Consider the following 26,312-nt stretch of genomic DNA (forward strand, 5'->3'; position numbering starts at 1 on the left):
CTGACCTTGATAATAAATCAACCCATCTCCCCTTCTGGAGAAAGACTCAATGTATTTTTTGTCACTGACTTCTTTAGCTTAATTAAGATTGGATCGTGGTCTTCTTTGGCCCTAACATCTGCCACAAGAGATGATTCCAAATCATTATGTATAAGAACACCTCCATCGTTAGAATCAATCAAATGTATACCTAAACGTGCCAATCTATGAACATTTTTAACCAATTCTTTCTTGTCTTCCTCAACATGTACTACACTATTCATGGGCAATCTACTTAGTGCATCGGTAACCACAATGGCTTTACCTAGATGGTATAATACACTTATATCATTATCTTTCAACAATTTAAGCCATCTGCTTTGCCGAAGGTTCAAATCTTTTAGTTTAAACACATACTGTAAACTCTTATGGTCGGTGAACATATCCACATAGACACCATAGAGATAGTGTCTCCAAATAATCAAAGAAAACTCAACTACTGCTAACTCCAAGTCATGAGTTGGATAATTTCTTTCATGAACCATGATTTTCGTAGATGCATAGGCTTTGTTGCATCAAAACACAACCAAGGCCAACCCTTGAAGCATCACAATACACAACAAAACCATCGAAACCTTTCGGTAAGGTCAAAATAGAAGCAGTAGTAAGACAATCTTTCAACTCTTGGATACTTTTATCACAAGATTCCGACCATTTAAACTTCACTTTATTTTGAGCCAACTTAGTCAAAGGTGCGGAGATCGATGAGAAACCTTCTACAAATGTCCTATAGTGTCCATCTAGGCCCAAGAAACTTCTAATATCCGAAGGGGACAATTATTTAGGCTAATTTTTCACCGTATCAATTTTCTTATGATAAACTATAATCCCCTCACCAGACACAATGTGACCTAGAAAATCTACCTTCCTTAGGGAAAACTCGCACTTATTGAACTTGCCAAATAATTTCTTTTTCCTTGGAGTTTGAAACACAATCTTCAAGTGATAAGCATACTTCTCCTCATTTCGAGAGTAAACCAAAATGTCATTAATGAACAAAATCAAACATGTACAAATATTATTTGAACAACCTATTCATCAAGTCCATGAATACTGTGGGAGCATTGGTCAATCCAAATAACATAACTAAGAACTCATAATGACCATACCTTGTTTGAAATTATGGCTTGGTAATGTAACACTCCTTCACCCTTAGTTGGTGATAAATGGAACAAAGATTAATCTTAGAGAAGTAATGTGCCCCTTGCTATTGGTCAAACAAATTATCTATCCTCATAATTAGATATTTATCCTTGATGGTCTCTTTGTTCAATTACCGGTAGTCAATACACGTACATAATGAACCATCCTTCTTTCGAACACATAAAATGGGAGCACCCTATAGGGATATACTTAGTCTAATAAAACCTTTGTCTAACAAGTCTTTCAATTGATCCTTTAACTTCTTTAATTCCGTCAGAGCCATTCCGTAATGAGGAATAAAATTGGGTTGGGTACCCTAAAGAAATCTATGTCAAACTCAATCTCCTTTTTAGGAGGAACACCAGGTAGATCAGCGGGAAATACATCTAGAAACTCATTAACAATGGGGAACGACTCTTGAAATCATTTTTCCAATCTTTAAGGCACGAAATTAATTGACCTTTAAACACAAAATACTACCCTTCTATTCTATGACTGATTTGTTTGGGAATAAGGACTTAATTACTCGGATTTTATAATCAATAGAAGCATAACATGCATATAGCTATTACATACCAAGGGTAACATCAAAATCAGTCATCTAAAGCTCAACTAGATCACATTGGGTAACTTTATGGAAAACCAAAACTGGACAACTTTTATTTACTCTTTTAGCCTAAACTGACTCACCTACGAAAGTATAAATGGAAAAAGGCTCTAACAATATTTCAGGGCTAACATCAAATCTCATAGCCACATAAAGAGTGACAAAAGAAAATTTTTCACCCAAATCAAGTAAGTAATAAACATCATAGTGAAAGACCCATAACATACCGGTCACAACATCGAGAGTCTCCTCCACCTCTTGCCTATCATGAAGAGCATAAAACCGCTTGTTGCATTGACCACCTTTTGGTTGCACTTGAGCACCTTGAGCAAGTTGGCCTTGAGGATGACCATCTTTGACCTTACACACTTTATCATGATAACCCAACTTAGCACATCAGTAGGACACATTCAAAACCGCTAAATACTCACCTTTGTGGTTGTTGACACACTTCTTGCATGTGGGGATCACTTGACCAATAGGAGCACCTCCTTTAGGCTTAGGTTTGGGAAACCTATCCTTGTCAACCCTTGGAGTAGTGGCAATTGAAGAACCTTCATCGTAGTATCTTTGGAAAAAATGAGGATGTCCATCACTAGGCTAACCTCATAATATCCACGTTCTTATGAGTACTATCAATAAATGTTTGTGTAACCTCTTCCACCTTAGAACCCCAAAACGCTAGATGATTCATCCTTATAAAGTCATGAACTCTTATCGCCATCGTACATACAATTAGATTCACGGGAGCATCCACTTTACGGTTGGCTTGAATCATAACGGATTGAGAAAGTACTTGAAAGGCCATTTGGAACTCGCCATTGAAGACTTGGTTATTAAAAGGATAATTTGGAGCTTGTTGGTCCTCTTCAACCACGTTCCTTCTAACGGGGTATCTTCATGGAGGCATTTTCAGAAAATTGCAAACAACAAGTGTTAGAGGGAAAGACTTAGAAACCACTCTACCGTACGAAGTAGAATATGAAAGAAGTGAGATTTTTCTAAGATGTATCATAGCCTCCTATTAATGGATGTGGCGCTCTTCACAACAATGAATAAGACTCTACTTAATACGAAATGTTAGACTCTCTCTGATTTTTCTAATCCTTGTGCTCTGACCATTGGAACTTCACCTTCTTTTGAGTAAACTTAGTCAAAGGTGATGAGATTGATGAAAAACCTTCTACATATCTTCTATAATATCCGTCTAGGCCTAAAAATCATCTAATATCCGAAGGGGATAATAGTCTAGGCAAATTCTTAACCGCCTCATTTTTTTAGGATCAATCATAATCCCTTAACCAGACACAATGTGACTAAGAAAAGCCACCTCCCTTAGCCAAAACTCACACTTGTTGAAATTGGCAAATAATTTCTTTTCTCTTAGAGTTTGCAACCCAATTCTCAAGTGATTAGCATGATCCTTCTCATTTCGAGATTAAGCAAATATGTTATCGATAAAAACAATTACAAACATTTCCAAATAGAGATTGAACATACTATTCATCAAGTTCATGAAGCCGCAGGGGCATTGGTCAAACCAAATAACAAAACTAAAAAATCATAATAGCCATACCTTGTTTAAAATTCCATCTTGGAAATATCCCACTCTCTCACCCTTAGTTGGTGATAACCAGAATGGATATCAATCTTAGAGAAGTAACTTTCCCCTTACAATTGGTCAAATAAAACATCTATCGTTGGAATCGAGTATTTATTCTTAATAGTTACTTTGTTTAATTGTTGGTAGTCAATGCACATACATAGTGAACAATCCTTCTTTCTAATGAACAAAACGAGAGCACCCCATGGGAATATACTTGGCCTAATAAAACCTTTGTCTAACAGGTCTTTCAATTGATCATTTAACTCTTTTAATTCCACCAAAGACTTTCGGTAAGGAGGAATATAGATGTGTTGAGTACCCACAAAGAGTTTTATACCAAAATCATAAAATGCATGACGAATATCATGAGCATGATAAAAGCTTAAAAGCAATTGAAAACATATGAAAAATCATGGTCAATGCATCATAATACGTCATAGTAAATCTTATATCTTAACATTCAACTTGTGTGGATAAGACCTTTAACCAATATCTTAAGAACATGTGAGCTATAATAGGGAATCCGATGTAACCCTCATTGAGAAGGAGGAGGCTACCTTGTCTGGGGTATACTCCATCATGGTACTCAACTTAATTATGCTATATATAGATCCACTAGCTAAGCCTTAAAGGAAACCTACATGAAAAATATAGTTTGGGTCTTTAGGTTGCTACTAGGATTCCCTTGGGTAACTAACTACATTACCATACCGAACCTCACCTAGAAGTCCTCTCGGTGCTTAGTCAATATGCAAACAGAAACTCATAAAAACATAATCATAAACATTATAGGAAAAGATAGTAACTACCTATCAATCCATATTTATAAAACATAGTAGGAGTAGTTCATTAACTTTACTGATTCATAAGAATCTATAACTTCATTGAGAACTGTCCTTATCACCACCTTTAAACCTGATTTTATGAGAATTGTATTGATCACACCATAATAACTTTATTTAATAATTATTGATCGTCATCATAACTTTATCATTTAAATCATAATCTCAACTTCAAATCATAGAACTTTTCTTGAAAATCATTTAACTCATAATCAACTCATGAAAATCATCTTTAACTTCATAATCACAACATGAAAATTTTGTTATCCATGTGCAGTCATAAATTAACTTAAAATCATGCAATTCATATGAAAATATGATTATAAAGATCATTTGTAATCATCTAAAATTAAATTGAAATAGCCCAATGCAATGCATCAAAATTAGGGTTCATAAACCATTGAAAATTAAAGAAAACTTTGAGAAACTTTGGGACTCCATGGGTGAAAGGAACCCAAGGATCAATCCCCACATACATTGATTGAATTCACTAAGAATTAAAAAGGAAACCTTGGTGAAATCTGAAGCTCTAGCTTGAAACTTGGAGAGGAACCTTGAGAGAATGGAGTTCTTACATTACAGAATTTTCGAAGAATGATTTATAATGGACAAATTTCATTGAATTGGGTAAGTACGATGTTATAATGCTATGATTACTCACCGAGTCTCATCATGGGTCGGGTACGTTATATGATGGTATGGAAAGTAATGAGAAAGTTATGATACCGAGCTCATGATGGACCGGGTACAATATATGTATATAATGACTCTATGAGGGAAAGTAGAGGGTATGTAAAGCTTATCTTCTTTCTTCTTTTGGCATGACCCATAGAAAGCCAATGGACAAGGAATGCACAAAGTCTACAAGAAGCTCTTATTCTTAAGTACACTAGGATGGCTAACATTTTTAATTTCCTAGAACTTATGTCCTTTTGCCTCGATTCATGTGAAAGTGTCCAACCATCCTAAGTTTGTATAATTTATGTTGTGGTATGAATCATGACTCTTATTCACTCTTTTAATATAGAACTCTTCCAATAATTTAACTACGGCTTCTCAAGTTTTTCTATACCTCGGGAAGTAGTAAGTAGGTAAAGTTAATCTTCTTTTTTTTGGCATGAACTTTATGAAACATATAGATGAAGTATATGCGATCCCAAGGAAGCCCCCATTCTCAAAGACACTAAGATGGCCATTTTCTTGACTTCCAAAAGATATTTTATTACGCCTTGATACGAGTAGATGATTCCAAAAGTGCTACTTTGATGCAAACCATAATGACACTCCAAAGGTACTTATTATGGCTATTGTCTTAATTTTTGAATGATAGTTCATCTTGATTATTTCAACAAGTCTCCAATGATGGTTTAAATTGCATATGGTTACTCACTTCTCTACTGGTGTATACCGTAACCCTTTTATCACCGAGTCTCGGGCTGGGTACAAAATCGTGCGTAGTTTACTGCATTATCCACTGAGTCCCTTATTAAAGAGTTGGGTACGTTATATAAAGATATGGTAATACAATGACATGATCCACTCACTTAGTCCCTCACTAGAGGGTCGGGTACGTATCTATATATATGAGGATGTGATATGATAAGGTGGAAATGGCATCGGTCCTATAATGGTCCTACAGTTATGATTCACCGAGCCTCGGAAAGGGCCAACTACATTATATATGTGAGCATGCATGTTTGCTTATAATTTACATGTATAGGTACAGTGCCTTCTTAAGTATCACATTTATTGCCCTGACTCTCTCTATTTCAGATATTTTTTCAGTTATGCTTTATATACTCAGTATATATGTCATACTGACCCCCCTCTCTCAGGGGGGCTGTGTTCATGCCCGCAGGTACAGTCTCACACCTTGAGGATCCGCCAGCATAGGTGTCCCGATCAGCAATTTGAAAGCACTCTGTCGTGCCAAGGCCTAGTTTTGGTACTAACCCTCGATGCATATATTTATTTGTTCATGGGTACGGCAGGGGCCCTGTCCCACCTTATGTTATCATTATACTCTTAGAGGTCTGTAGATATATATGTGGGTTGTATATGGGTTATATAGGTATGTATATATAGTCGTACGAATATGGTTTATATTTTAGGGGATGTTTTCCCCTGTCATGATCGTTGTACCGGCTGATGTATTATCTAGTATATTTATACACTGTGACTCAAATAGGGGACATTTTTGCTTATAGCTAGCAAGGGTATATATGAGTGTCCAGTTTGGGCACCTTTCATGGCCTATGGGGTTGGGTCGTGACAAAAGTTGTATCAGAGCGGGCCTTTCTTGGAATGTCTATAGACCATATCTAGTAGAGTCTTATTTATGTGTATGTGGTGCACCATATATATAAACAGGAGGCTATAGGACATTTAGGATGTTACCTTTCTTTCTTATCTTAGACCGTGTGATAGAACTGTCTATTAGGATAATCCCTCCCTAGCAGATTACTATGTGTGACACCATACCTATAAAAGAAGCTTGTTTTTGACCCCTTCTCTTGCAGGTGGGTACAAACGGTGTTGGAAAATGAAGAGATCAGCTATAAATAGTAGAGGGGGTGCGAAGAAGTCCCCCAGGGTACACACGAGACCTTAGGCTCTAGGACCAAGTAGGTGGAGCCCCAACTATACAATCGAGATTGATCCCTCTGAAGACCCTGAGTATGTTATAGAGACCAATCCCTCGGAGGGCCCAATGACAGAGCCCCTAGAGCATTTGACCACCAGGGAAGTATTTCTGGAAGCCACGCCAGCTGCTCTCATAATAAAGCACTATGTTCGATCGGCTTCCACCGTAAGTGTTATGGCATATTCAAGCCCTTTATCTTGGTTGTCGGTGAACCAGGAATTACCTAGCTATTGATGTCTTTCCAATTCAAGCAAGGAAGACGATGAGGGACAAACAAGCAAGGAAGACGACAAGGGACAAACAAGCAAGTGGCAACCGAATAGGTATGGGGAGCATACTTCACCTCTTAGGTCACCGGATCAAACTGGGGACTGATTGACTAAAGGTATAGGAGGGTGATAGGTATAGTTTTGTTGGCTATATGGGGAAATTTGTTAGTTTTGGTTCAGTTTAATGTAGGAAGCCCTGTGTGGATGTAAACTAACATGCTATAAACACATGTACATATTGTCCTTGTTAGGCATTATGGTTGTGATATAGTATGACATGGATGTATATATACGTTGGCCTCGCATGGCATTGTTTGTAATTCCTGAGTGCAGGTTCGGGATAGGAAGGAATATAGAGGAAACTCTGCAGAAATATTTTTAAAATGAAAGGGGAATGAGATATAGGTTCATCATACAGCTTGGAAGTGGATACCGAGTGCCCTTATTATGATGAACTAAATTCGGAGAGGTACTCTCTGTGTTGTTGGTAAGGGGGGGCATGTTTATTTAGGAAGTCTTAAGTTGAAAGAAAACTCCTGTTGGGGGTAGGTGGCGAAGTGTCCAGCAATTGGGGTCCACTGTTATGGGAAGGCACAGAACCACTAACTATTAGTGGTGAACTAGATAAGTTGCTCACGACTTAAGAATGAACCTAGATTGAAACCATAAGAATTAAATGCTAAGAAGTACCGTGATGCTTATTTGATTTTAATTTCCTTCTGGTGGTGGTCGAAGGATGATTTATGGTAATGTTTTATTAGTTCTTAAGAGACTGAATCAATCTATGAATGGAAGACATGAGTTGATGGGCTTTCCAGAGCCATGTGTATCATATATTGGGTAACATATTAAGGATTTAGAAGAGTTGGTGATACTAAGGAATGATTTTCCCACGGGTTATAGGAGTAATATGAAAACCCTCGGGAAGACAATGGCCATGAATGGGAAGAATAGGAGGACTATTATAGGGAACACTCAAGATAGATGTGATCAACTAAGTACAAGTATCAGATGGAAAGGGAGAGAGATGGCTATGAGCTGAAGGTGTAGCACGAAAAGGTGAGAAGACAAGATCACTATTAAAGTAAAATTGACATGAGGCTGAGGAGGATTGGAAGTTAGTCTCAGATACCCAACAAGGATAAAAGTTGATAAGACATAAAGAGGTACGGTGAATATGAGAATCCACTGGGGGGAATAGTTAGACCCCTCAAGGATGAGAAAGGTAGCTCTGCAAGATTATTGATGTGTTATGAGTCTATTAAGAGAAACAAGGGGTATCCACTGGGATGAGGATAGTGTCGTAGCAAAGTTATAAATATGGGCCACTAGAGTACAAGTGCTCCCAAATGGAGAAGTTGAAACGATTATGGGCGCTAGCAAATCACCGATGGGGAAGAAAGGAATGTGGTTTTGAACCAACTACTACATCAATTTTATGACTCAAGAACCAGTGCTGGGACTAGATCGGATATTAGTTATCGAGAATTCTAAGTACCCCATGGTGGTATTAAGGTTTCTGCAGGGGCAACTTAAAGTATTGATGATCTAATAAAAGGTGCAGACATGGTGCCGTATGTCAAAGGTGTTAGGGAAAAATCATTTGCGTATGAACAATTGAAAATAAGAAGAGGATGACATGGGTACACCCTAAAGAGGGAAGTGGACAAGAGAAGTACAAGTGTGGGATGAAGTCAATTAACACTATAACAGGTTAACGGGAATGCTTGAACTTCAAATGAGATTCCATGCGGGCACGAGTTAGCAAGGGCTAAAAGCTAGCAATAAATGAATAGAAGCTATAATACCTGAGGTCGGGCATAGAACCATTGGCAGAGACCCGAATGGATGGGTGCATACAAAATGGGGTGGATACAATAAAAGGGTAAGACTGAGCGATTTAAGGATCGTGTAAAAGGTAGTAAGGCCATGTTGAGTAAAGATTACGATATGGAAATAGAGTGGGTGGTCATTGATATATGACATACCAGTAGTAAGGGTAAAAAAGAAGAGAGAATCTCCTACGGTAGAAAATGAGGAGATCAAGGAATACCTGAAGGAAAAAAAAGATAGGATAGAATAGCGTTAGCACAAGCAAGTTCTAGTGCGAAGGTAGTAGGTAAAGCGAGATGGACCAGGAAATAAAAATATTGCGTCTACCTCATATCGGTTGTATAAAAGTAGTGGTTCAACCTACGAACATATATATACAGCATAAGACCAAGCGGAGGAGTACATAATGAAAAAGAGTTATGATATTTTGGAGACATTACAGAGAGATACAAAGAGAAGTGACCAAAAAGGACATGGTCATAGTGGAACTAAAGATCTACCCCGATACCGGTTGTAAGATAAAAGAGGAAAGATAAAGGCGAAACATGAAGATTAGCGAGATGACGCTAAGGTAAATCTTGGGCTAAGTTGAGTACCTTGCACATTATTGCAAGGATTGTAATGAAACATGACACGAGGACTTCCCGGGGGGTCACCAATGCTATTACTACTCTCGCCCAAGCACACTTAACTTCGACATTCTGGTGGGATCTGGTGTGTTAGTGCTGATATGATCGTACGAGATGAAAGAATCTAAACTAGCGGTGAAACAATGACATAAGATTATGTACCTAGAGTGTTATAAGTTATATTAAGGGAATTGTAAAAGGGCTTAATCAAAATAAGCAGGATTAGCTGATTACTAATAGATGACGCATATGTATGCCATAGTTCTTCAATATAATACCAGTTAATGATAGGCAAATGACGAAATGTCTATACAGGCCATTGTATGAGGGAATTTCGACACCACTTGGCAGCCAACTCTGAGGGGCAAAAAGCAAAACCCAAAATGTAAGGGTACTAGTTGATGTCATCTAAAGAAGGCAAGAATTAATACACAAGGTCGAAGATTCCACAATACGATCTTTGCTACGAGACTCACTTTGCACTCCATGGACAGATGATTCTGAGGGAATGTTACCCACAGATTAACAATATTAGCCCATGCTCCTTCAATTAAAGACTACCTGCTCAGCCGAGAAGGTGTGAAATTATAGGTTAAGAGGGTGGTAGGACCTTATGGAGTCCCCATAGCTATTGTCCTAGACGAATGAGCCCAAGTTACAATTAACTAACGAAGATCAGTCCGCGAAGAGATTGGGAAGATAGATAGGTCTTCGTACACCATTTTACCCTCAGACTAATGGGCAGACTAAGCTTGGTAGCTACACGGTAGACGATATTTTACGGGCCTATAAGGTTGACCCCAAAGGTAACATGGACAAATGCCTACCACCTATCAAGAGTACTTACGATATTAAATATTATTCCAGTATCCAGGTGGCCCCGTATGAGACTTTGTATGGCAGACAGTGTAGGTCAGCAATTGGTTGGTTTGGTGTTAGTAAAACACGACTAATAAGCCCAGACGTGGTTTAATAGGTGGTATAGAAGGTGAAGCTTATTCGGGAGAAATTATTAGCAGTACAGAGTCGACAGAAGTCGTACGTGGATAATCGACGTCGATCTCTAAGGTTTTAAGTTATAACTAAGCACTTTCAAAAGTGTCTCCCATAGAGAAAGTGATGAGATCCAACAAGAAAGAGGACCTTATTCCAAGATGCATTGGTCCTTATCATACCCTCTGCCGAATAGGCAAGGTTGCCGGTGAGTTAGAATTATTGGCGGATCCGAAAGTAGTACATCCAATCTTTTAATTATCAATGCTTCGCAAGTGTGTTGGTGATCCATCCCAAGTATATCCTGTAGAGGATATCCAGGTCACAAAGAAGTTATCCTATAAAAAGCAACCGATCACCATCCTGGATCAATGGAGTAGGGGATTGTGAACTAAGGACATGGCTTCCATCAAGGTGTTATGGTGAAACGAGAGTCGCGAAGAAATGACCTGGGAAGCCGAAAGGAATATGAAACATAAGTATCCATACCTATTCCCTACGTCTATATGTAATCCCAACTTTTGAAACTTTTATATTGGTTACTTAATGAAAGTGTGGGTTATTGCAATAGACAAACATTTCCCCATAATCTATATAAGATCTTAAGAAAGATTTTGGTTCACATTCGAGGATGAATGTCCTAAAGGGGGAAGGATGTTACACCCCGTACTTTTGTAACTTGGAAAGTTTCTTAAGTCTTTTGAAAGGTTCTTAAGCCTCTTGAAAGGCTCTTTAGTTTCTCGGAAGGATCGTAAGCCTCTTAAGTTTCTGAAGGCTTCCTAAAGTTTCTTAAAGCTTCTTAAGACTCCTTAATAACTCTTAAGCTCTTAAGAGTTACCATGTGAGCTGGATAATCTATAACACTACCAAACAACTCTAAGGAGGGGGGAATGAGATACCCCATAATAGAGAAGATGGGGAATAGAGTTGTAAGAATCTGGAAGACGTTGGAGACTAAATAATGAGTCGTAGGACTTGTCTTACTTACGTAAGCTACCAACTTGAAAAGATTACATGCTTAGGTTACTCAAGTACATACTAATCTTACTTAGCAAGAATTACATAGGTTCGTAAATTAAGACGAGATTACGAACCCATAAGGGAGAAAAGAAGGTGCCACATGGCGGCATGAGGGAGTGCCAAGTGGAAACAGATGGGAGTGCCATGTGGCAGCATCTAGATAAGAGGGTGTGCCCCCACATTCCACATGGCATCCCATGGTTGGAAGTGTGGTGCGTTGGCCCTATAAGGGCTTGACATGTGTCACCGCTAAGGGGTTGACACATGTTATAATGCTATGATTACTCTCTCTCTCTCTCTCTCTATATATATATATATATATATATATATATATATATTTTATGAATTTAGTTCAAACTTATACTCTATTCATTCTTATCAAGAGACTTCTACAGACAAAAAGAAGAGAAGAGAAATCTATAACAACAAAGAGGAGAAACCTTAAAGTTGAGAAAGAGAGCCACGGATTTGGAGCCAAAAAAGGGTAAGTTCTCCGATTTCGTTCAGTGAATTAATTATCTAGGGTATACCATGGTGGTATGAAGGTATTAGTAATTTAAATTTATGATTTGGAGTAAAACCAAAATGTTAGCAAGCAACCACAAGGTTTTGGGTGCGCTAAGGGAACTACCGAGGCAAGTGTCGACGAGTTTGATGAGTTTCGGTCAAGGTAAGGGTTTCTCTTTCAAATTGGAATTTATGATGTTTTTGTGAGGTATATTACATTTATTAAATAAGGTTGGAAGTGGAAAAATTGCATAAGGATGCTAGACGCTAGAAACAAACTAAGTTAAAGTCGTAGCAGCTAAATTGAAGTCACGTAGTGTGTTGCCGTTGTGGTGCTGCGGTTGCAGATGGTTGGGTTGTGTGTTGCAGGTATGTAAAGTGTTTTAAAAAGGGTGTGGGTTCTGCTGGTTTTAGCCACACGACCCTCCATTTGGTATGATTAAAGATTTTGCAAAGTAAAGATTTAAAAACTCTATTTTCGTATTGTAGTTTGGAGCTAGTTGTTTGGAGCTTGTATTGTCTAATGTTGAAGTGATTTACTTATAAATATGCTGCTGATTGTTGTTTTTGGTATGGTTGTTGATGTTTTGGATGAGTTGAAATCTTGGGGATGTTGAAGTTATAGGGGAAATGCTTCCCTATTTTGGTAGCTTCAGAACTAGTAACAAACTAGTCGAGGGTAATGGATAGGAAATGACTCCTATTAGTACTTGGTTTTAGAGTGGGATATTGGAAAATGAAAGGATATTAACCTTAGTATTACTTTCATGTCAAATAGGTTAAGGAGGTATCAAGACAAGCCGGATTTCGATTAATCCTTCAAAAGGTATGTGAAGCTTTCTCATGGCATATTTTGGCACAAGTATGTAAAGCTACCTTTCTTCCCTCTTGATATGTATTTGACATAAGTACGATGTTATAATTCTATGATTACTCACCGAGTCCTAACATGGGTTGGGTATGTTATATAATGGTATGGTAAAGCAATGAGAAAGTTATAATACCGAGCTCATGACAAACCGGGTACGATATATGTATATAATGACTCTATGAGGGAAAGTAGAGGGTATGTAAAGCTTATCTTCTTTCTTCTTTTGGCATGACCCATAGAAAGCCAACGGATGAGGAATGCACAAAGTCTACAAGAAGCTCTTATTCTTAAGTACACTAGGATGGCTAACGTTTTTAATTTCCTAAAACTTATGTCCTTTTGCCTCGATTCATGTGAAAGTGTCCAACCATCCTAAGTTTGTATAATTTATGTTGTGGTATGAATCATGACTCTTATTCACTCTTTTAATATAGAACTCTTCCAATAATTTAACTACGGCTTCTCAAGTTTTTCTATACCTCGGGAAGTAGTAAGTAGGTAAAGTTAATCTTCTTTTTTTTGGCATGAACTTTATGAAACATATAGATGAAGTATATGCGATCCCAAGGAAGCCCCCATTCTCAAAGCCACTAAGATGGCCATTTTCTTGACTTCTAAAAGATATTTTATTACGCCTTGATACGAGTAGATGATTACAAAAGTACTACTTTGATGCAAACCATAATGACACTCCAAAGGTACTTGTTATGGCTATTGTCTTAATTTTTGAATGATAGTTCCTTTGGATTATTTCAACAAGTCTCCAATGATGGTTTAAATTGCATATGGTTACTCACTACTCAACTCATGTATATTGTAACCCTTCTATCACCGAGTCTCGGGCCGGGTACGAAATCGTGCATAGTTCACTCTATTATCCATCGAGTCCCTCATTAAAGGGTCGGGTACGTTATATAAAGACATGGTAATGCAATGACATGATCCACTCACTGAGTCCCTCACTAGAGGGCCGGGTACGTATGTATATATGTGAGGATGTGATATGATAAAGTGAAAATAGCGTCGGGCCTATGATGGTCCTATAATTATGATTCACCGAGCCCCGGAAAAGGCCGGCTACATTATATATGTGAGCATGCATGTTTGCTTATAATTTACAAGTACAAGTATAGTGCCTTCTTAAGTATCACCTTTATTCCCCTGACTCTCTTTATTTCAGATATGTTTTCAGTTATGCTTTATATACTCAGTATATATGGTATAGCTCGCATGGTCTTATTGTTGGTTATGGTTCCTATCCCACAAATATATGGTCCTTTCATGTTCTAAATAACTAATCGTATCTTTTACTTTATATGATACTCTTATGATTTATTATGCATTGATCCTTCTTAAATACTACTTATGATTTTTACTACTTCTTCTATCATGCTATTTAAAATGGTCATTTGTACAAACATGGTTTTCTATGCATTGCATTGTCTCATACTTAGTACATTCCAACGTACTAATGCATACTTTTTGCCTACATTGTCTCATAATGTAGGAGTTGAGGTTGAAGATCATATTCATCCATGTGGCTAGTTAAGCTTTTCTATCCGATGGTGTTTGTGGTGTGTCCTCATTTATCGGGGACTAGTCATCAAGTTGGTTTTTGTTTTAAAGACTTTTTGTTATTATTTAATTTGAGGGTGAGCTAGGGATATATCTTATCCCGCGCCCATACTCATGTGTAGAGACATCTAGTTGGATAAATGTTTCGAGTCTATGTTGTCATGTGACATTCTTCATTTACTATTCATGGTTTAGACTCTCTTATGATGTTTTTGCTTTTACTGTACCTTATGTATGCTTATGATATGTACAAGAGGCTTGGTTGGAGCCCTTTGGGGTTTCGATCGGCGTGTTACGATTAGGCCCTAGGTCGGGTCGTGATAGTACAATTATCATTTCTAAGCAGAGACACGAACTTGTGGTAGTAGGGATATAAATAGTTGATTGTTACTAAATTTCGTAAAGACGAGGTGCAAACTATTAAAGTTCATATTAGAGTCTATAATTTTTCCATTTTTCTTTTTCCTGTTGTTGTGCAAGAGTTGTAAACTTATGTACAAAGCCTACAAATGAAATCTTTATCTTTTTTTGTTAGTAACAGTTTACTGTTTGAGTTACTTTCTCTCTTTCATGGACTTAAGCTTTCATTACTACACAACTAACATACACTAATAATTGAAATTGATGGTACATAATTTATTGATCCTTTACATGTTCCTACTCATTGTTTGGCTCACATCCTACATGACTACAAGTGGATCATTCATGAACTATCTAACTCGACAGTGGACATTCATACAGGGAATCTAAATTTTGTTTTCTGCTAGTTTCTTTTGTCACCTAACAGTAGCTTAATTAAGCTATCAAATAGTATGTTGGATTTATCTTACTGTTGGATTTTTATCAGTACGATAACTTATGTTTTCTGTCTCCTGAACCACATAAAAAAATAGAGAAACGAGCTAACAAAATGATGCAATTCACACAAAATTATTTCGATCATACGGATTATGCTCAGGAATTAGCAGATTAATAATTTATTAACTAAGGTCTAGAAGAAACTCTCAAATCAGTACAAACAACAAATGAGGATGGTGAAAATATCAATATGACTAATATGTATAAGTGCAAGAACACCAAAAAAAAAGAAGGAACAAAACATAGATGAAACCCAAAATTGGGAAAACCCTAGAATTGGACAAATTCAAGCATTCCACAAAGAAATTCATAATTATAATAACCAAATCTTACCATGAAGACGGAAACGCCAAGATTGTGTCTGAAAAATGTCTATTGAAGCAAATTCACAACAAGACGTAAGAAGAATAAGTTGATTTCGTTGTTCTGCAATCAAATAAGAGAGACCCAGATCACCTTTTTATAAGTTGTAACAAAGAAATGTGTGTTTATATGTATGCTAATTTTCCTCTAACAAACCTGGGAGAGGCGCACCTAATTGCATGTATCTCAGCTTAGCTGATTTTACTCTGAGAGAACTTGGAGAGAAGCGTGCTTCCATAATTAGGCTTTTATTCAATAAGGTATGTGGATCTTATTTGGGGGTTCTTCCACCCATAAAAACCCAAGTATTTTTCTAACCTAGCAACTAGATTTCCAAATTTGTGAAGGTTATGGGTTTTCATATCATGATTTTCAAATGCCTAAATTATTGAATATTTGAAGTATATTTATCTTTCTTAGCTTACATTGGTCCTTAATTGCATTAAATTGATGACTTCTATCAAAGGTCCTTATGTGAAGGTATGAAAGGTGTTCAAGTATGTTTTAAACTGATGCATTTCATTCCTCTCACGCATTCTAGTATTGATGTAAATGATTTGAAGTTGAATTGGCTAAAACCACCTTGTTCTACCATGACTTTTAAAGAGCGCTGAATTGATTCAAAGGGTTTCTAACCCAATGTTTACAAAGGTTTGCTTACTATGATGTGAAGGTCTTTAAAGAATGATTGATTGATGATGAAAGGGATTCTTAGCTAAAGAATGGATTCCATGTGACGAGGACAATTCTCACATTTGAATCATCAAGTTTTAATGAGCTATTCTATCGAATGATGTTTGATGATCTAAAACTATATAAATGATTATGTTCTTATGTTATATGAACTATTTCATGGGATTTGACTTAGCACTGAATGAGGCTTAAAGTGGGGTTCGGTAAGGGAATCATAGTTGCAAGCTCTAGTTTCTAAAACTATGTGCCAACATAGGAGCCCTTGTAGGCTAGGTTAGTGGATCCAAAAATAGCCCTAAATGTTAAGAAATGAATGTGATTGACGGAGCTCTACCTAGCAAGTAGTCTCCCATGCCAACGTAGGGGGTTATATTGGATTCCATGTAATAGCTCGCATGGTATTAAATGTTGGTTGTAGTCATCTTCCTACAAATGAACATTTCAAATATTGTTCATGTTGATTACTTATACATGCATCTATTTATGCACTTTATTTTACAATGTTTTAACGTTTCATTGAATTGCATGCCTACATACTTAGTACATTCAAAGTACTAACACATACTCTTTGTCTATATGATATCACCATGTAGGGACTGATGGTTCTCCATATTCACCTCCACGTGGCTAGTTACACTACAAGAAACTCCATTTTTAACGACCAATTCTTAACGAAGGGATATAAATCTAGTCATTAAAAGTGTATTTATAGCGATATAATTTTTTTCCTGTCGTTAAAAGTCAATTTTTAATTTAATATTAGCAACAGTATGATATCCAGATGTTAAAAGAATTTATTTTAGTTTTTAATATACAAAAAGGCTTAAATTTTAATTCCATTCCCTCTTTATTTTCTCACTTCCCACGTCTGTCCAGTGTCGACGCTTCCCACTTCTCCAAAAAGAAAACAAACTAATTTCTTGTTCCCATCCTCTTCGGCTAGAAGTGAGAAATTAGCGAGCTAAATTTTCTTAGAAATTAGAGTGAGTTGAGCAATGGCTGTAATGAAAGCTTGAGAATGGAGACTTGAAGACTTGGGATGAAACCCTAGCTTGGAAGATGAAACCCTTAGGAGAAACCTTGAGAGGAATGGATTTTGTGATGAGTAGTTAATGTGAGGAATGAGGGTCTTGGGAAGGCTTAGGGTCATTATATAGGCCAAATTCAGTCCCTGAAATGACTTCATTTTAATGATAAAACATAGGAAAAGACCAAAATACCCCTCTTCAAAACTGGCCAAGACTAACCCCACAGCTGGTCCTTATGACTCGTAGGACTTTCTACTAGTTGTAGAGAGGACTCGACCTGCTCGATCTAAGAAAGACCCTGAGGAATGACCCTCAGAAGTCTCTCTACTACTCATCCCAATGACTAATCTCTACAAGTCATAGACTTTATGATGATTCATAGAATTTTGAGTCGTCCTGCAGGGTTTTGGAAAACCTGCAAATTGATGCCTCTAAAATTTCTCGACAAGTCATTTCTATGACTCGTCATCTCTTCTACGACTTATAACATGGACTAGAAGACTACCACTTCACTTGATCAAATTGACAACCTCAAATCTCAGTCCTACGATTCACTCCTACTACTCATAAGAGTTTTCTTCAACATTCACTACTTCTAAAAACACAATGGAACTGGGATCACCCACACATTTCCTCAACATAAACACGTAGAACACCGGATGAACCCTGGCCATTTCCAATGCCAATTCCAACTCATAGACAATCTTTCCAACATGCCTCAAGATTCTATAAAGCCCTACATACCTTGGGCTCAATTTCCCCTTCTTGCCAAACCAAACTACACCCTTCATCGGTAAAACCTTCAAGTATACCCAATCATCCACATTAAATCCAAGATCCCTTCTCCTAGTATCAGAATAGGACTTTTGACAACTTTGAGTCATCTTCAACCTTTCTCTAATGACTCTCACCTTCTCCAAAGAATCAAGCACCAAATAGGGACCCAACAAGGTAATCTTACCCACTTTGAACCAACCAACCTGAGACCTACATCACCTTCCATACAAAGCCTCAAATGGTGCCATCACAATACTTAAGTGATAGCTATTATTGTAGGCAAACTCAATAAGCGGTATATGGTCATCCTAACTTTGTTTGAACTCCAACACACAAGCTCTTAAAATATCCTCTGGTGTTTGAATTTTCCATTTGGCTTGCCCATCGGTTTGAGAATGGAATACAGTGCTTAGCTTTACTTTGGTAACAAGACTCCCTTGAAATGATTTTCAAAAGTGAGAAGTGAATTGGGTACCACGATCTAAAATAATCGACAAAGACATACCATTACAACCTTACCAATTCCTGAATATACAACTTAGCACAATCCTCGGCACTATAAGATGTCTGTACCGGTAGAAAGTGAAAAGATTTTGTCATTTTATCAACAATCACTCAAATTGAGTCGTGATGTTTCTGAGTATGAGGAAAACCCACTACAAAGTCCATGTTTCCACTTCTAAGTGGGAATTTCAATAGCTTGTGCTAGTCCATGTGGCCTTTGATGTTTGGCCTTAACTTGTTAGAAATTTGGGCATTCAGTCACGAACCTTGCTATGTCCTTTTTCATGCCACCCTACTAATAAAGATATTTTAAGTCTTGGTACATTTTAGTCAAACTGGGATGAATAGAATATGAAGAACTATGAGCCTCCTTAAAGAACAAACCCCTTAGACTATCCACATCCTGAACACATAACCGATCTTGGTAGAGAAGTACCCCATCTTCCCTTTGTGAAAAGACCTCTACCTTTTGTTTCTCTCACCAACTTGTTTAACTCCACAAATGTCGGGTCATGGTCTTGTTTTGACTTAACATCCACCATCAAAGATAATTCATAATTGTTATAAACAAGCATACCTCCATCATCGAAACCATTCAACTTCACCCCTAATCTAGCCAACCAGTGAACATCATTTACCAACTCTCCTTCCCTTAATCAACATGAGCTACACTCTCCATAGACACCCTACTAAGGGAAACAAAAACCACATTATCTTTACCTGGATGATAATATCAATCTCACTCATATCGTAGTCCTTGAGGATTTATATCCACCTTATTTGCCTTAGATTGAGGTCCTTTTGAGTAAACACATATTGCAGACTTTTTTGATCGGTAAACACATCCACATGTACCCCATAGAGGTAGTGCTACTGAATCTTTAGAGAAAGCACAACAGCCAATAACTAAAGATCATGGGTAGGGTAGTTACGCTCATACACCTTCAATTTCCTAAAAGCATAGGCTATAACCTTGTCATTTTGCATCAAGATACAACCCAAAACAATTCTTGAAGCCTCACAATACACTGCGAACCCTTCTAACTATTCTGGTAGAGTTAAGATATGAACAGAGGTAAGTCGATCTTTCAAAGTTTGGAAAATTTTCTCACACTCATCCATTCGTAGGAACTTTGCCTTCTTTTGGGTCAATTTCATCATAGGAGATGAAATGTATCAAGGAAGGGTTTGAACACCCTATTCATTAAATCCATAAACATCTTCGGTGCATTCGTCAACCCAAATAACATCACCACAAACTCAAAGTGACCATATCGTGTTTGAAATGCCATCTTAGAAATATCACACTCCCTCACCCTTAGTTGATAGTAGTCGGATCGGAGATCAATCTTAGAGAAATGACTTTCCCCTTGTAATTTGTCAAATAGGTCATCTATTCTAGGAATTGGATATTTGTTATTGATGGTCACCTTATTCGATTATCGATAGTCTATGCACATTTGAAGTGACCCATCTTTCTTTCTCACAAACAATGTGGGAGCACCCTATGGTGAAATACTCGGCCCTATAAATCCCTTTTCAAACAAGTCCCTTAATTGTTCCTTTAACTCCTTTAATTTTTCTAGGCAATTTGGTAAGGAGGAATAGAGATAGGTTGGGTATCGGGGAGAACATCAATACCAAAATCAACTTCCCTTTCGAGAAGGCTACTAGGATGGTCATTGGGAAAGACATCGAGAAACTTATTAACCATGGGAACCGACTCAATAGAAGGGATTTTGGAGTCAACATCCCTTACCCTCAAAATGTGGTAGATGCAACCCTCATAAATCAATTTTCAGCCCTGAAGATAAGAAATGAACCTACTTTTCACTACCGAATCATGACCCTTCAATTATAGAATAAACTTATTTGGGAATTGAAACTTGACTTTGCGAGTTCTACAATCTATAGAAGCATAAGATGGATACAACCAATTCATCCCATGAATAACATCAAAATCTACCATGTCAAGCTCAATGAGATCACAAGGAACAACTTTATATAAGATAGACATGGGACAACCCTTATAGACCTTTTTAGCAATAATCGACTCAACAATGAGGGTAGATACTACATAGGGTTCTAATAGCATTTCAGGAGACACATCAAACCTATTAGCAAAGAATGGAGTAACAAATGACAAATTACCACCTGGATCTAATAATGCTTACACATCAAAAGCATAAACCTTGAACATACCAATAACAACATCGGGTGCTTCCTCAACCTCTCATCTTCCATGCAAGGCATAAAAGCAGTTGATGCATTGGCCACCTCCTTGAGCTTGTTGACTATGAATAATTCAACCTTGAAGCCTACCACCACCACCTCTACAATATCTAGATTGGGGACCTAATTTACCAAACTTGAAACATGTATTGGAGCCGGCTAAGCATTCCCCTTTTGTGAGTCTTCCCACATTTTTTGCAAGCGGGGAAAGCTTGATCACCCACATTCTCCCTTTATACTATTGGGTTAGCACCTTTGTCCTTGTTGAACCTTGGAGGAGGAGTATTTGTGGAATCTTGTCCTATAAATTGTTTCCCACCTTGGCCCTTTCCACTACCATCATAACCGGACCTTTGAAGATTGAACCCTCCATGATCAACCTTAGACTTCTTGAACCCTCTTGACCTTTTTCTCAATTTTCATTCTCAATTTATTTCGCATATGTCATGAGTAGGGAGATGTTTATTTCTTTGACCAACATAGCCATATTAAATTCCTTGGACACCAAACTAGACACACCGGAGATGAATTTACTCATCCTTGCTCTTGGATCGGAGACCATGAAAGATGCTTACTTAGACAACTTAGTGAACTTTAGGGCATATTCCCTCACACTCATGTTCCTTTGGTGAATATTGATAAACTCTTGGATTTTTGCCTCCCTTAGCTCCAAACGAAAAAAGCAGTCTAGGAAGGGACCCCTGAACTCTTCCCATTCTATGGGTCCCATATCTTCGTCCCTCTCAACAGCCCATTATTCAGACCAAACCCTTGCCATGCCCTTGAATTGATAGGTCACTAGCTCGACATTTTTATTTGGAGGCACACCATGATAGACACAATCTGATAGACTTGCTCAATGAACTACATGGGGTCCTCATCCACCTTGGAACCATCAAACTCTGGGGGATTCATTCTCTTGAAGTCCCGAATCCTAGAAACTAGAGTAGGCATTTTGATAAGGAGGAACAATGCCTTAGTTAGTTTGTTTGGCTATGTCTTGGGCCAAAAAAGTGATGATATTTCGAAATTCCGCATGTGTCACCCCTTTCTTATGATGTAGAGCTTTGGTAATAAGAGGATCTTGGTCCTCATCGTCCACCCTTGCTCCAGGTGGAGGTACTCTTCTTTGAGCTGATCTAGAAAACACAAAATGATTCATTAGTTAGTAGGAAGTCTTAGGACATCTCTAGGGCACGATATGAATGGAAAAATTTTCTAAACGTCCTATAGTTTCCTATTCAAAGTTGTGGTATGATTCACAACCATGAACATGGGCCTATTTGACTCGGTAGGTTGGACTTCGAGGACCATTCAAAACCTCAAGCTCTGATACCAAGTTTTTTATGACCCAAGCCTAAGTCCTAGACTAACCCTCTAACACCCGGAGGTACCTTACCCAAGCCTCTTATAATTAATTTAGCTTATCATAGGTAATGACATTTAAAAACAAGCCAAAATAAAAAGGGAAACGGGTCTAAGGGAGAACATCATAGAATAAGAGTCATTATCGACTTCAAAAGCATCATATATTTATGTCCAAACATACCTCTACTAAAATACTTGGCAGAGGCTAAGTCATCTCCCTAGCTCACCCTCATAATAAATGGAAACAAGTACCATGAAAGGTATCCAAATATCTTCGCATAACATAAGTTAGAAGAGGAAAGGAATATTGTTCCCAAAACATGGAACTCACCAAAATAATAGTCTTCACCAAACCAAGTGGAGGTGAATGGGGAGCAATGTCGGTCCTTACCTGGTGATATCATGTAGGCAAAGAGTATACATTAGTACTTTAAATGTACTAAGTATGTAGGTATACAATTCAATGAAATATCAAAGCATTGTAAAATAAAGTACATAAGTAGATGCATGTATAAGCAATCAATATGAAAAATATTTGAAATGTTCATTTGTGGGAAGATGACTACAACCGACATTTAAAACCATGCGAACTATTACATGGAATCCAACATAACCCCCTATGTTGGTATGGAGAGACTACTTGATGGGTAGAGCTCTGTCAACTTCATTCGTTTCTTAACATTTAGGGTTATTTATGGATCCACTAACCTAGCTTACAAGGGCTCCTATATTGTACATAGTTTGAGAAACTAGAGGTTTCCACTTGGATTCCCTTACCGAACCCCACCTCAAGACTCATTCGGTGCTAAGTCAAATCCTATGAAATAGTTCATATAACATAAGAACATAATCATTTATATAGTTTTAGATCATCAAACCTCATTCAATAGAATAGCTCATTAAAACTTGATAATTCAAATGTGAGAATTGTCCTCATTACATAAAATCCATTCTTTGGCTAAGAAGCTATTTCATCATCATTCAGTCAATCTTTAAAGACCTTCACATCATTAATAATAAACCTTCACAAACATTGGGTTAGAACCCCTTTGAATCAATTCAACATTCTTTAAAAGTCATGGTAAAACATGGTGGGTTTAGCCAATTAACCTTCAAATCATTTACATCAACACTAAAATGTGTGAGTAATGAAATGCATCGGTTTAAAACATATTTAACCTCTTTCATACCTTCACATAGGGAGCTTTGATAGAAGTCATCAATTTCATGCAATTAAGGACCAATGTAAGCTAAGATAGGTAAATATACTTCAAATATTCAATAATCTATGCATTTGGAAATCATGATATAAAAATCCATAACCTTCACAAATTTGGAAATCTAGTTGCTAGGTTAGAAAAATACTTGGTCTCCATGGGTGAAAGAGCCCATGAATAAGACCCACATACTTTGGTGAATAAAAGCCTTAATGAAAGCTTGAGAATGGAGACTTGAAGACTTGCGATGAAACCCTATTTTGGTAGATGAAACCCTTGGGAGAAACCTTGAGAGGAAAGGATTTTGTGATGAGGAGTTAATGTGATAAATGAGGGGCTTGGGAAGGCTTAGGGTCTTTACATAGGCTAGATTCAGTCCCCAAAATGACTTCACTTTAATGATAAAATGTAGGGACAGACCGAAATTCCCCTCTTAAAAATAGGCCAAGACTAACCCCACGACTGGTCCTTACGTCTTGTAGGACTTCCTATGAGTCGTAGAAAGGTATCATCTTGCAGGTTCTGAGAAAAACCCTAAGGACTGATCCTCAAAAGTTTCTCTACATCTCATCTCTACGTGTGATAAACTTGATGACAATTCATAGACTTGAGTTGTCTTGTAGGGTTTGGAAAACCTGCAAATTGATGCCACTGAAGTTTCTCGATGAGTCGTTTCTATGACTCGTCATCTCTTCTACGAGTTGTAACATGGACTCATAGACTTCCCTCTTCACTTGATCGAATTGACAACCTCAAATATCAGTCCTTTGAGTCACTCATATAACTTATTGGAGTTTCCATGACCTGTAGACTGAGTCGTAGTATCTCATTCAGTCCACTTTCAAAAATTGTTCCTTCGTTTTGACTCTTCAACTTACGGGGTCTTACAACCCATTCCGTAAATTGTGGAATTGACTCTGTTAAAAGGTCTTAAATGCTACTCCTAACTTTTATTCCAAAAAGGAACACAATTTGTGGCTAAAATCACCATTTAATCTAAAAGGGACAACAACGGCAGCAGATATATTCAAGAAATTACTGGAAACGATGGACCAATAGCGAAAACTAACCACACTACAACAATCCTCACAAAAAACCCCATAGTATAGGTTCTTGAATCACCAAAATGAGCAAGAAATTATCCTCCAAAATTCCCCTAAAATGGATCTCGAAAATGAGCTATGGCAGAAGATAAATCACGATTCATACCTCAAATGAAGCATCAAATATGAATTCCAACCATGCCAATGTGTTCTCCCCAAAAAACTACACAGATTAGCCTCTTGAACTGCTAGATTCGGACCTAAAATGCCCAGGAAATCATGTCTTAAAATTCTCTAAAAACCTTAGCTCAAAACTCGACAATTGAAGTAGAAAAATGGTTCAGTTTACCTCAAACGATTAGTCTTCAACCAATTCCGACTATACCACGATGATCTCCATGAAAAATCATGCAAGATAGACCTTTGAATCACTAAATTCGGCTTAAATTCCTCAAGAAATATAATTTTAAAATTAGAAGAAAACTTATGAGAAAGGTTGTTTTATAGGGCGAGGGGGCACCAGATACGGTGCACCAGCACACCAGTAGATTATTCTCATTTTTAAAGTCTTCGATGGGGTGCTCAGGATTCATTTGGAACCCCATACGCATAAATAAACTATGCTACCCTACTAAATTCAATGTTCCGAACTCAATGACTCATTCAAAATTCCCATAGGATGTCATTTTAATGAAAATTGGCGTCACACCCAAGCACCATTTTGAGTCAAATTCCATAACGGTCCATGGGATTAGACTGAAATACTTGAAAAGAGAACGAAAGGTCATTCTAGACACAACTTGATATTTTGGAACTAACCGCGTTGATGGAATTCTCATCCGAGCATGTTTTCCGAGAATATTGATCAAAGTCAACCATAGGCCAAATTTGAAAGGTTAAAGCACCAAATGACCCCAAACTCATACCGATCGCCTCGATACTCATGTTGACCACGCTACTAGCCTAATTTGGTCATTCCACAACTGATGGAACAGTCAGAATTCCACTCTGAGGTCATTTACCAGAGGAAATGACCGAAATCACATTTTCAAGTTATAAAAGCTTTAAACCAAGGCAACGTTCCTAAAACCCAAACGAACGATTAGGTGACCAAATAGTTAGTGCCAGCAAGTCATAAATAATTTAGAATTGGTACAGAAATGTTCTAAATGATGAAATGAATGCTTTATTTTAAAAATAACATAGAGGGTCATTACACCAACGATATATACAACACAATAATAATCTTGATCAAGAAAATAAAAAATTAAAATAAAAATAGGAATAAGCATGGAACAACAAAGAAAGATTTTATATTGACACATAAATATACACTATTATAAATTTTATATTAATTTAATATATTATATTAGAATAATTACTGTAGATGGTCATTCGGTCATTTTATTTACCAAAAAATGGTCATTCAGTATATATTCGATATATATTTCTTGTATAGAGTATATCATAATATATATTCAGTGCATAGCTCATTTATAAGTAATCTACATTGTATAGTCAGTGTATACTTTTTAGGATTCATAATGTATATTTAGTGTATAGCCCATGTAAAATAATCTAAATTGTTTAGTCAGAGTATATTTTCTATAACTTTTGGCAAGCTATATTGTATAGTCATTGTATATTTTTC

At 37.2% G+C, this 26,312-nt stretch overlaps 1 pseudogene; it reads right to left on the bottom strand.

Moving 5' to 3' along the window:
* Positions 1–9,606: 9,606 nt before the first annotated feature.
* LOC129904548 (5S ribosomal RNA) lies at positions 9,607–9,725 on the bottom strand (annotated as a pseudogene).
* Between the last annotated feature and the right edge of the window lie 16,587 nt (positions 9,726–26,312).

This window comes from Solanum dulcamara, chromosome 1, assembly GCF_947179165.1.
Source record: "Solanum dulcamara chromosome 1, daSolDulc1.2, whole genome shotgun sequence".
Classification (NCBI taxonomy): Eukaryota; Viridiplantae; Streptophyta; class Magnoliopsida; order Solanales; family Solanaceae; genus Solanum; species Solanum dulcamara.